Source organism: Felis catus, chromosome B1, assembly GCF_018350175.1.
Source record: "Felis catus isolate Fca126 chromosome B1, F.catus_Fca126_mat1.0, whole genome shotgun sequence".
NCBI lineage: Eukaryota > Metazoa > Chordata > Mammalia > Carnivora > Felidae > Felis > Felis catus.
The window spans coordinates 6982122-6994745 of NC_058371.1; positions in this window are offsets into that span (position 1 = coordinate 6982122).

The following is a 12624-nucleotide window of genomic DNA, read 5'->3' on the forward strand; positions in this document are numbered from 1 at the left end:
AGCAGGCTCTAGGCTCCGAGCTGTCAGCACAGAGCCTGACACGGGGCTCGAACCCACCAACTGTGAGATCATGACCTGAGCTGAAGTCGGACGCTCAACCCACTGAGCTACCCAGGCGCCCTGGCTGGAACACCTTTTAGCAGCTCAGTGAGCAGCAGGTGGAGGAAGCAGCTGAAATCAGCTGCAGAAAAATTAGACACTTTGCAAAATTCCTTCTGTGACCCTGAGATCTTTGCTTTTGGGGCTGATGGTAATGGTAAACTGAGGTTTGCCTCTGCCCTGATTTGCCAAAATTTGGAGTCCCCGCTTTCGGGCAGAGAAAGATACAGTTCACAGGCTGTTTTCATCACAGATTTACAGCACACCCTTCCAGAACAGAAGAAACAAATCCCCTCAGCTCTGCTCTGGAGAGTTTTCTTACCTATTCGATGAAGGCCTGCTTCCTGCAGAGACGCAAATAAGAGAGCAAAATAAAACACGATGTCCTGGGACAAGACAATTTGTAAAAAGCTGTAAAATAAGAAATAAAAATGTGTTTTTAAAAAAAGTGTTCTGGTGCTGCTACATACCTTTATGGTTAATCGGCTGAATTTTTTTATCTGAAAGTTATGTAAGAGACGAGCGGGCAGATAAAGCTGTCTGTTGTAATCAGAGGAACTTGCTCAGGTCCTGGGCTTTTCCCCAAAATTCTTTCCCACGGTCTCAGATAAAACTAACTGCCTTTCAGAACCTAAATGTACTTAGATCTCTTCCCCCTTTCCTTCCTTTTTTCTCCCTTTGCTTGCAAAATGAACCGTAGTGTGCATATGGTCTCCCTCTTTGCTTCTCAACTTAACAGAAATGTCCTCTGCCATCTTCATGTCGCTGGGATTTCTCGTAATAAGGAGCCAGTGACCTCTCAGACACGTCCTGGCCACTGTCCTCTTAGTAAAGATTCCAGGGCCAACCCCAGTGACCCACGGCCAGCATTCATTCAATCTGGGTTCTTTCACAAACATTTCACAATGAGGTCTGTCTCCTTCATTTCTGTCTCCTCTGCCCATGAGGACCCAAGCGTTAGGCTATTTTCTTTCTCTTCCTCCCTGGCTCTCTTTTGTTCCCTCTTTGCTGGGCTTGCACACACCCTGGTTTCACCCACCTTGTTATACGTTCTCTCTAAATAACCCCACATGCTCCCGTGGTTCAAGGTCTCACCTACTGCCACGGCACCGTCTGCTTACCGGCATTTCCGGGCTCCAAGCCCCTCTTCTGTGTTGCACTCTAGGGCAGTGTGTGGACACCCTGCACGCTGCATCTGCCAGACCCCGTGGCCAGCTGGCTTCCGGTCAGGGCATTGGCAGTAGACGGGAAATGAAGGCGAAAGGTGAAGACACCTGCTTCCGTTTCCTGCTCCAGCCACCGGCACCCCAACAGCAGCAGATGGTTGGCTCCAGGCGCCCGCTTCTTTCGGCTTTCTCAGCAGCCCGACAAGGTCTCTCGAAAGGACCAGCAGCACCCAGCGTCTGTCCCCTTGGTAGTTAAGAGGACCAGTTGAGCCACGACCGGCTTTGCCGTGTACCCTGGCTCTCCACGCCCCTGTTTGGCTATGTCTCCTTCTCAGAAGTGTGAACCCTGGCTGCAGGTTGCCTCCACCCTGTTTGTCTGAGCCCCAATCACGGGGCCCTCCTTCCTCAAGTCTTAAGCCACACCCACGTGCTGCTCCCCACTTAAGAGGTCTGAGCACCAGCTCAGATGTAGGTGTCCCCTACTCACACATCCGGTCTCCAGCTGTAGGCTGCTTACCGCAGGGTTTCCAGCTCCTGCCCCTTATAACCCCTTTCCCTTCTGCTCTTCTGGGCCTGTAGTTGTTAATCTCTGTGCCTTTTCAGCCACCCACCACCTGTGTAACCAATTTCCTGCATTAAATTTCCTGTTTTAAATATCCAGTATGATTTCTGTTGTCCCGAATGGGCCTTGTCTGACAAAAATCCTACACTATATTTCAAACTCTAACATCTTGCTAAAGTTTTTTAGGGCATTGGTCTTCCCCAACTGGATTTCTGGTAGGCACCCCAAAGGAACTTGTTTTCGTTGCAATTTATCACTTTCTTTCCAAAACTGATCTTCATTCACTATTCCAGATCTTGGTAAATATTGTTACCATTTACCCAGACACTCGGGCTAAAAACAGCTTCCTCAGGAGCACTTAGGTTCCCTCACAAATCACCCAATTTACTCATTACATAAATCTACATAGATTACTCACTAATATGTGCAAATGTGTTGTGACATTTCTTCACCCCTGTCTTTTCACTGACATTGTTCTCAGTTACCTAGAATTTGGGGATTGGGTTTTGCACGGGATGAGGAGTAGTTCATGTTTCCTGCTGCATATGTGTGCATGCATGCAGACACGTGCACACGCATACCCCAGCTGTGTCATTCAACCATAAAACTAAGTGTACGTGTCACACTCGAATTGTGAGAGCATGAAAATATTGCAGCTAGAAGTGCCTTTGGAGATAATGTAAGTCGATGTTTCCAGAACCACACTGATTCTAGTTACCTAGAATATTTTTGAATATTCAGAAGTCTGTCCTCACTTTAATGCTTTCATATTGGGAACTCTTAATTTTTTCTTTAATGTTCACTTTTGAGAGAGAGAGAGAGAGAGAGAGAGAGAGTGAGGGACAGAGAGGGAGACACAGAATCCAAAGCAGGCTCTAGGCTCTGAGCTGTCAGCACAGAGCCCAATGCAGGGCTCAAACTCACAAACTGTGAGATCATGACCTGAGCTGAAGTTGGATGCTTAACTGACTAAGCCACCCAGGTGCCCCCGTATTGGGAACTCTTAAGCTAAGAATTTGAATTTTTAAAATCACTTTTCCAATCAAGTCTGCTATGTAGTGAAGTTTGGCAACTACAGATCATTGACTAGAGGAGCATCCAAGATTCAAAGATGACCCTTGTCCCACACCTCTAGTTAGAAACCAAGATGGAGCTTCAAAACTCAAATCCAGAAGCCTTGCCTTCAGGTCCAGTGGTATTTCACTGTGATGCACTTTTTGAAAAGGAGACATTGAGAGGAACTAAACAAAATCTTCACCTCCTTGCTCAACTAGGGGAACAGAAGCTCAGACTTTAATGGGAAGATGAATATATGTCTAGCAAAGTAACATACAACATGGCAGTTTCTGTGCCTCATGGGAGGCCTGAGGGGAGCTCAGGGTAGGATGATTGAGTATGACCTGAGTTAGTGGAGTCTGGAACAAGTTCACAGGCAAAATACCCTGTCATCACTATTCAGACCAATTGCTTCATCAATCTAGCCTAAATCACTATGACTGAACTGAAGGACTTTTGTTCCATTCTATTGCCAATGTATTGGTAGCTTATGTTCCCATTTGACATTTTTTTCCCCATTCAATAATTCCCATTTTCATCATGCTGGGTAACTGAGCATCCAAAATAACAAGGACCCTCTGTCCTCCTCTGAAGGCCATTCTGCTCTCAAGGGACACCTATGTCCCTAGGTATCCTCATGGAGGTATTGAAATGTCCTCATTATCCAAACTGATCTGTCCTACTGGTCCTAGTGAGCTGCTGACTGAAATGAAGCCATTTTCCACTGTCTGTATGGACACCTTCACCCATGAGGACTACTGTCATTTTCTTATGCCATTCTCTTCTTTTTCCAACCAAGTCTCCCCACGGATCAAACAAACTTATGTAAGACCTGATAAGTTTGAGAATCTGAGTGCTTGAGAGAATCCTGCACACAGGACAAAAGCCCCACTACCTACACGCAGAGCACACCGAGAAGGGGCCCCGTGGGAAAGTGGATATCTGAGAGAACCGTGGTCGTCTCACCTCTGAATAACCTCTTCTGATTGCGTGCACCACATCCTAGGTTGTGTAAAGATCGACTTAGAAATGAAGAGCGGTCAAAGGCTTTCCCGGTGTCTAGAACCATCTGTGCCTCATCACTGAACTGAACAGGGTCTGAGTAACAGAAAATGGGGCATTTTCCTAATCATTTTTTGTCTCCAAGCCTCCTCTGCTTGTGTTCTCCAAGAGTTAGGGATTCTAAGATAATGGCATGACAGAGCCATGATAAAGCTCTTGGATGCAGGCAAAGGGGAGTGATAGGGACCTACTTGTAAGGATAACTGAGTCTAAGAAAACTAGCTCCATACTGTTGATCGTTCAGGCTCAACTCTGTCCCTAGAGCTTTATTCCACACTTGGCTCTCCTTGTTCCCTTTCAACCCTGGTCTCTTTGAACAGAACCTGCACACGGAGATTCCAGCTGACTCCCAAACAGAGTGTACCCTTCTACATTCAGGGTAGAAACAGGGACTAGAGATCTTAACCATCCTGCCCAGACATGCCTTACTGCAGCCTGCACCAGCTTTTGGCCAAGGAAATGACCAAAAGCATAAAAGAGAAGAGCCAGTACCTAAAACTCCTGGCCAAGTATATTCAAGGAGAAATAAGCAACATTACTTACACTTGAAGTAGGATATTTATTTGTTTGTTTTGAAGAACAGGAACCTTAGGATTTGCTGAAGGGTAGGGAGTGGACACAGAGGTAACAATAGTGCCTAATTACTAAGGGCAGTAAATCCAAATGGGGGTGGGGGGAGGGGAGGATAAGGATGAAGAGGGGGCTGGTGCTGGTGATGTTTATTATGTACCGGGCATTGAGAACATATGGACAAATGAGGTACAGTCTCTGTTCTCAAGGATCCTACCAGATCTTCAATGACACAATTCTGACAAATCACTTCTCTATTTTCTCCATTTATCATTTCACTCAGCAAAGTCATTGGATTTATAAAGGGCTAAGGCCAACTGTGAACACTGCAGGGAAGTGTTTTCATCAGATGAGACAAAGGAGTGTGTAAGAAACAGATCCCTTAATAGACAGGGGTGTCCCCAGTGAGATGCCACTCTGAAACCACCAAAATGGCTCATTTTGGACTTCAGGCCTCCAAACCTGTAAAAAAAGAAATACATTTCTGTTGTTTTCAGACACTAAGTTGATGGTAATTCGTGACAGTGACAATAGGGAACCAACACAACGTGGGAATAGGAGACTCAGGAGAGCACTCCTGTGGGAATCCCAGGAAGAGAATGAAGGGCCCCCTCAACGTGGCAGTGAGCAACACGCACAGCTGGCAACAACGTTGATTGGGACACCTCAGACATCTCTAGGAGACAGCTCTACAAGATGATGAGATTGATAGACATACCTGATCAGAATAAACTTTTAAAGACGAGGTTCAGGCAATGGGCAGAAAGTTTAGGATTGAATTAGAAAGGAGTACATCTAAAATCAGATACATGAAAAACGAGAAAATAATGAGCCCTGGGGAGAATATAAAGTTGGGCAGGAAAGGAATTCCGTAGCACTTTCTGAACAGTGTGACGATCATCATAAAGTAAGCACTGACTACTGATGTGCCAGAACTCTGAGGGTGTAAGGACAGGGGCAGGGCTGTCCTTGTGTACCCTGAGAGTCAGGACTGACTGGCCCTGTGCACGGATCTCAGGTTTCCTCCCCACCTACCTCTATCTTCTCTTTTCATCTACTCCAGGCTCCTGCTCCATATTCTCACATTGGGCTGGGCCTGGTGTTCCCTCTGAACCTTTTCCTAGAAACCCTCTCCACATAGCAAGCTGGGGCAATTTCCAGGCATCCTTGGTCCACTAGAACCACCACAAAGTTTTCTAAGAATATTTGGGAGCCCAGGGATCACTCTTGTCTTCCTGAAAACGATTATGAGTTTCCCACTGCTGAAGTATTCTCAGAATTGTCTACTTCAGTAAAGACCCTGCAAAATGACAGTGCTAAAACTCGAGATGCAACCAGGGTTCGAGATGCAACCATGACCTGGTGGAGTCTCTAATAAAATTTACAAGCCCCCTGCCCCCCCGCCCCCCACCGATTTCCCAAAGGCCCAGATAAGTCTTGTGATGAGCTGGAAGACATAGGGATTTTGTTCTTGGATGGCCAGAGTCATCAAAATGTTTTCTAAGTCTACTTGGGGGCCAAGGAACAGCTCTTGCCTTCCTGGAGAGGTTGGAGAAAGAGCTGATGCTTGCCTGAGTATCCTTAGAATTTTCTACCTCAACTCAGAGTCAGGGAACCACCACTGGGCAATCTCAGCCAGCCTGAGTCCCTGGAAATGTTTGAAGCCCCCTCATTGATTTAAGTTTTTGAGTGATGGGGGCGTTCATGGGGTCTGGAGCTGACAGCCAAAAAAGAATTCTTGAAGACATCTTTGGTGCAAAAAGGTGATTTCATTAAACATGGGGACAAGACTCATGGGCAGGAAGAGCCGCATGGGGTTGTGATGGGTAACTCATTATACATCCTCAGGTTGGGAGGGGGTCAGGGATGGAGTCAGTCTGTAAGGTATTTTGGAAGCAAAGTTTCCAGGGCCTTGAGGGGCTAGCTGGTTCTAGGGAAATGTCACTTACTACCATTTAATAAAACCTCACTCATGAGACCCTCCAGATTTCTCTGGGGGGGGGGGGCAATAAGCTTGGAGTCTGATTGCCAGCATATATCTTGGAGCAGTTGAGATAAAGGAAGTAGACTTACAGGATCTTTGAGATTGGGATGTTAAGCTAAGCTTCTCTTTTGCCCCAGCAAAGTGCCATCATCAAGGCAGCTGAGCTCCTAGAGGGAGGTCACTCTGCCAGTTTCAAGGACTTGTCAATGGGCTGTAGGCAGTAAGGGAATTAAATTTTTCATTTGCCTTAGTTTCCCACATTACCATGGCAAACACTCAAACCCTTTCCTTTTGTTCTTGGGTAGCTGGGAATGTCCCAGGAATATTACACAGATCCTGCCTGGGATGGGTGGGGGGTGCTAGCTTGTGCTTTGCCCCTCAGCCTGCCTCATGCTCACTCATTATTTGCTCCAGAAAAAGGCTGGTGCAGCACTGGAAGGCACAGGCTGGTGACTGCCCCCCTACTCCAGAAACTTCAGCATTTTCTAGGTCCTCCCCAAAGCAGTGTAAGTCTCCCATGCTGGCCTTTGTCACCCTCTGCTGGTCAGTTGACAGAGGCTCGCATTCCAACAGCCCAGAGTCTAGATATGCAAATAAAGTTACCTGGACCTCCAGGGGTCTGATGGAAGAGGTGATAGTGATGAGGTTTTGGGGGTGATGGGAGGGTGTTTGTGGGGTTCAGAGCTGATGGCAATGAAAGAATTCATGAAGAAGGCTTTGGTGCAAAATGTGATTTTATTAAAGCACAGAGACAGGCCCCAAGGGCAGAAAGAGCCGCCCTGGGTTCATGAAGAGTGGCTCCTTAGGTACTATGAAGTTGGGAAGTTAAAGTCAAAAGGAGGCCTTCAGTGAGACTTTGATGTGCTAACGAGAACTCCTAGGATAACAGAGGCCTTGCTAGTATCCAGCTAAGGTTGTCTTCTCTCTAGTAAGGCATTAACATCAGGCCAGTAGGGTGTTCCTGGAGAAATGTTCTACTCTTTATTTGTCTCAAGTATTTGTCAGTGGGCTGTAGGTTATGAGGAAATTTAATTTTACCTGCCATTTCTTTCTTGCCTTTGTTCCCCATATCGCTATGGAGGGGTGATGTTGTAATTTACCAAGACATTTGTAAACTGGTGGACACTCAGGTCGTGTATGACTGTGATCTCTCTCAGTCAGCCACTTGTTTTCTTTCCTTCCCTTTGTCCTTGGGCAGCCAGGAGTGCCTGAGGAATGTCACACACATCCCACCTGGGGTAAGGGGGGTTGCTAACTTTTGCTCCGCCCTCAGCTTGCCTGATGATCCGTCATCATCTCCACCCTGAACAATTTTGACCCTTAAATCTTTAAGATAAGAAGGTCTCATCTTCTGTAGCTTCTTCTTGCTGACTAGGGCTGTAGAGTTGTCCCTACCTACGGGTCAATACTGATCAGCTGGGGAACATATAGGGGTGTTACAAAAAGTGGAGGCAGCTGAATCCCACATGGACAACATACATGATCCTTCTTGAGTAGAAAGGATCATCCGTTGGCTTGAAGTTATCGTAGTGATATAGTCTTTGCACCAGGCAGAGAGACATGGGAGAAAACAGCAAAGCATAATTAGCATAACTAGAAAGAAGCCCTAATAAAAGTCTTTGGTAGTTGACAAAAGCCTCCACTCAAGAGTTTAACCAATCACTAAAAGAAAGAGAGGGATTGTTTAAAGCACCAATTTGAGTATTCATGTCGGTTAGAAATCCAGAAATACTTTCACGGTAATCTGGAATGTATGCACAGCATTGTTTTTATGAGAGCACAAATGCCACCTTGTGCAGCAGCCAAAACATCTAATGCCATTCTATTTTGTAGAACTGTTTTGCGCATCTGTGCGACTTCAGTGTTGAGTAAGGAGATGCTCTTTTGTGAGTCACTGAGTGCCCTTATGATGTATTTGTTAAGGGCTTTCACATGCCAAATTACACTTTTTAACCCCACGGATGGAGCAAAAATGGATGCCAAACGATCACACCATTGGAAAACAGATCGTCTCTCTGTTTGTTTTACATTTGGGAAGTTAGCTGGGGCAGTGATTGTTTTAATAATGCACCCATGAATCCAGGCAAATCCTAAGGGGCAGTGACCTACCTATCCCGGAGAAAGCCAGGGCCATAGGTTAGTTTCACATATCCAGTGGGTTCCGTTTGGGGCTAACCATCTGATTCCAGGTTGCTTTATTCAATCAGTAGCAAGCCAGTCGGTAGCCTGAAGTATGCCCGTTTGGGAGCACGTTTCCATAACTACCCTGGATATTGTATCATATGTATGTCCGGGTATCATATATATGATTTCTTTGTTTCCAGCATAAAATTGCCTTTTTGACTTAGCCGACCAATGGTGGGTGTGAACCATAAATATGCATCCCCAATTTGATACATCCCATCCTCAGTACAGTGATAAGTAGGGTTTTGTAACTTAGACACTCACTGGCAGGTATTAACTTGTGGATTTGTAAAATCAGTTCTTATCTTAACAGTTTGAGGGTATGAAAAAGTCCAGTTATGTCCTGGTAAATGCCAAGTCTTATTGATCATGGGCCAAGAAGAAACATTTTGATGAGTGATAGACTTATCCCCAAACATGTTATCTTTATATATTATTTTTGATATATAAGTACCTAGAGGTTGCCAATCAGTACCTTGTAAAGGTGAAACGCACCAGGATAATTCAGATGTGCTTGACATGGGCGAAACCGCACATCTCCAGCAAGCTGTCTGATTTTATAGTTTGGCATAATGCTGTGTCCATTATAGAAAGGAATTGTTAGTATAAATTGGAGGAAGGAGAATGAAAAAGAAAGGTACCACCATCATAAGAGAAGTGTGACACTCACAAGAATGAGAAGGCACATTTGTCTGCTCGTTGGTTTTTTGTGAAGGGGGTACAGGTCTTATTTTAGATATAGGAACCCACGAAGAGCGCCCCTCTATCTTTACCGCAATGGGAGTATTTAATACGACCCGGTAGGGGCCCTTCCATTTTGGAGTTAGTTCCCTTCTGTATTAGAATGTCACTCTTTTAAATAAACGAAGTCTTTGGGTTTTTATGGAGTGGGTTTCTAGGAACTGTCAGTTCAGGTTTAGGGAGGATATGGTTTGCATATTTAGAGATTTATGAATTGACCTAGCCTCAAGTGAATGATTTAATAAAGCACTATAGTCTTTATCTATTGATAGGTCTACAGTGAGAAAAGTCTTTTTATATACAATTGTTGGGGGAATCCATCCCCTTTCCAGTTGTTTAAATTTTTTTTTCAACGTTTTTATTTATTTTTGGGACAGAGAGAGACAGAGCATGAACGGGGGAGGGGCAGAGAGAGAGGGAGACACAGAATCGGAAACAGGCTCCAGGCTCCGAGCCATCAGCCCAGAGCCCGATGCGGGGCTCGAACTCACGGACCGCGAGATCGTGACCTGGCTGAAGTTGGACGCTTAACCGACTGCACCACCCAGGTGCCTCTCCAGTTGTTTAAGTAATATACCCATGGGGTCCTGTTACTATCCCCACAGAATAACCTGCAAGAAGATTGTCTATACCTATGCTATTTGTGACAATTTTTCTGAAGTTTACCTCAAGTTGTCTAGCTTAGGCAAACAACATTTAAAGACAATCGGAACTAGAATTTAACATCCATAAAGATGCAATTATTGAGGCAGTCTTTTTCTACCTAAGAACCCTCATCTCCAGAGATAACCAAATTAAGGCTAATTCGCTTGTTAAACAAGTTCAGTTTAATAAATTTGGCCTAATTATTTACATAAGTTCAGCAAGAACAGCGATTGGTCGTATAGATATTTAAAAAAATTTTTTTTCAACGTTTATTTATTTTTGGGACAGAGAGAGACAGAGCATGAATGGGGGAGGGGCAGAGAGAGAGGGAGACACAGAATCGGAAACAGGCTCCAGGCTCTGAGCCATCAGCCCAGAGCCCGACGCGGGGCTCAAACTCACAGACCGCGAGATCGTGACCTGGCTGAAGTCAGATGCTTAACCGACTGCGCCACCCAGGCGCCCCCGTATAGATATTTTAAAATTTGCTTTGCTGGAACTTTTTATAAGGAATCTCTAGACTGAACTATTAGAGGTTCTCCAGGACAGAAGCCAAGCCAAGTAGTTGCCATAAGGCATGCCCGCAATGCCTCTTGATTTGGGCGAATTCCTCTTTTCAAGGTCCCCAAGATATGCTGAGGTTCCTGCACTTGCCAGGAATTGACATTCTTTACTCAGCCGGTAAGGCTGCTGGGAACTCTGTAAGCAAGCTATCAGGCCAAAATTTCTGAGGGGCTATATGGCTCCATGTTTCCTAAGGTCAGTATCAGTTCTTTAGAGCTGTATAGTCATATCTGAGTCTATGCATGTAGCTTTCAAACATGACATTCCAGTCAAAGCCTTGGTAAAATAACTAGTATTTCTAATGGTGTCCTGTTACAAGAGGAACAGATTCTTATTGAACTTATGCAAATAAGTATGATTGCCATGGAAGAAAGAACACTCATTGGGTTTGTGGATTTCAGAGGGTTCAGGTAGAGAGAAAAGTTAGATGCTTTCGTTTGTTGACAAATGAATACTTTATCCTATTTTTGTATACCATGGGTATCTTAAGAGAAAGTTTCCTTAATCCAGAAAAGCAAACATTAGAGAACTAGCAATACTTCAAAACAAGAGCTGCAAAACTAAGACCATCTTCTTCAGTGCGTTTAGTCCCATGTGACTAATTCTTGTTCAGTTTCAACACGACTGTTTACTTCTGGAAATTCTCACCCATTTTAGTTTTAGTATTTTAAAGATGTTAAATACCTGTCTTTGTCCTGAAAGGCCTTTTTATAAATCTTGAAGGTGATTTTGTAAGAGCATCAGAATAATTATAAATGACAAAATCTCAGAAATGGAGATGGTTAACAATCTGATGAGAGTTCATTATGTTGCAATCGATAAGGAAATTCGGTTATTTCTGTGACACATAACACTTCAATAATCAGAATATCAAGTGAAGACCTTGTTACCAAAGCATATTAAAACTTTAGGAATTGCATTTAAATCTGAGCAGTTACAGCATTTGCCCAAGCAATACCAGTATTTGTTTGACAGTGTTTCCAGAGTAACTTAGCATACCAAAAGAGGCCTAATTGGTCAAAGACTTCATTTACATTGTGAATCCTGGGAAATTTGTTAAACCTTAGAAAGTTATAAAACACATCCTAAAAAGGATCATAGATCATTACACATCTTAAAACTTTAAATTATGTATTTAACCAAGATGGAAAAAAAATCTCAAAAGCAAATATGTAGGGTTATACAGTTGTTAGCAAAACTTAGTTCCTTTACCATTGAGGAATTTTAACTAAGCAATAAAAGACCTGATAAAAAGGAAACATAAAGCTTTGGTGTTCCTGGCAGACAAAAAAGAAAAAAAAACTTCGTTTCTATTATTCGTACCAAGAGCAGATCAACAGTCCAAGAAAACTTTGTATTTTGAACAGAGAGAAAAGCAGATCTTATACCAGTGTACTTTTAAAACCCATTCATTGTGGGGCGCCTGGGTGGCGCAGTCGGTTAAGCGTCCAACTTCAGCCAGGTCACCATCTTGCGGTCTGTGAGTTCAAACCCCGCGTCAGGCTCTGGGCTGATGGCTCAGAGCCTGGAGCCTGTTTCCAACTCTGTTTTTCCCTCTCTCTCTGCCCCTCCCCCGTTCATGCTCTGTCTCTCTCTGTCCCAAAAATAAATAAACGTTGAAAAAAAAAAAACCCATTCATTGCAACCTTTGTCCATCCTGACCACACATAACACTCCTTTCCAAAGATTTTCAGTCATGAACCTTCTACAACTTTCTTTTGCCTTCAGATTTTGTCCCAAGCTATTTTTCTTCAAACAACCAGTCTGATTTAGGACAAAATTACTTTCTTTTACCTTCAACAAAAATGTACTTCCATTCCTTATATCTTTCTTACACATCTACTTTTTTACATACAGAGCTGTTTCCCTTATTTCCATCAGTCTTAGCTACATTTAGCAGAATTTTAACTCTTAGACACCTGAGTCTCCAGTGAAAGCATAGTAGTAACCAATTGTGAACTGTTACTAGAATTCTTTAGATGGCAAATTTA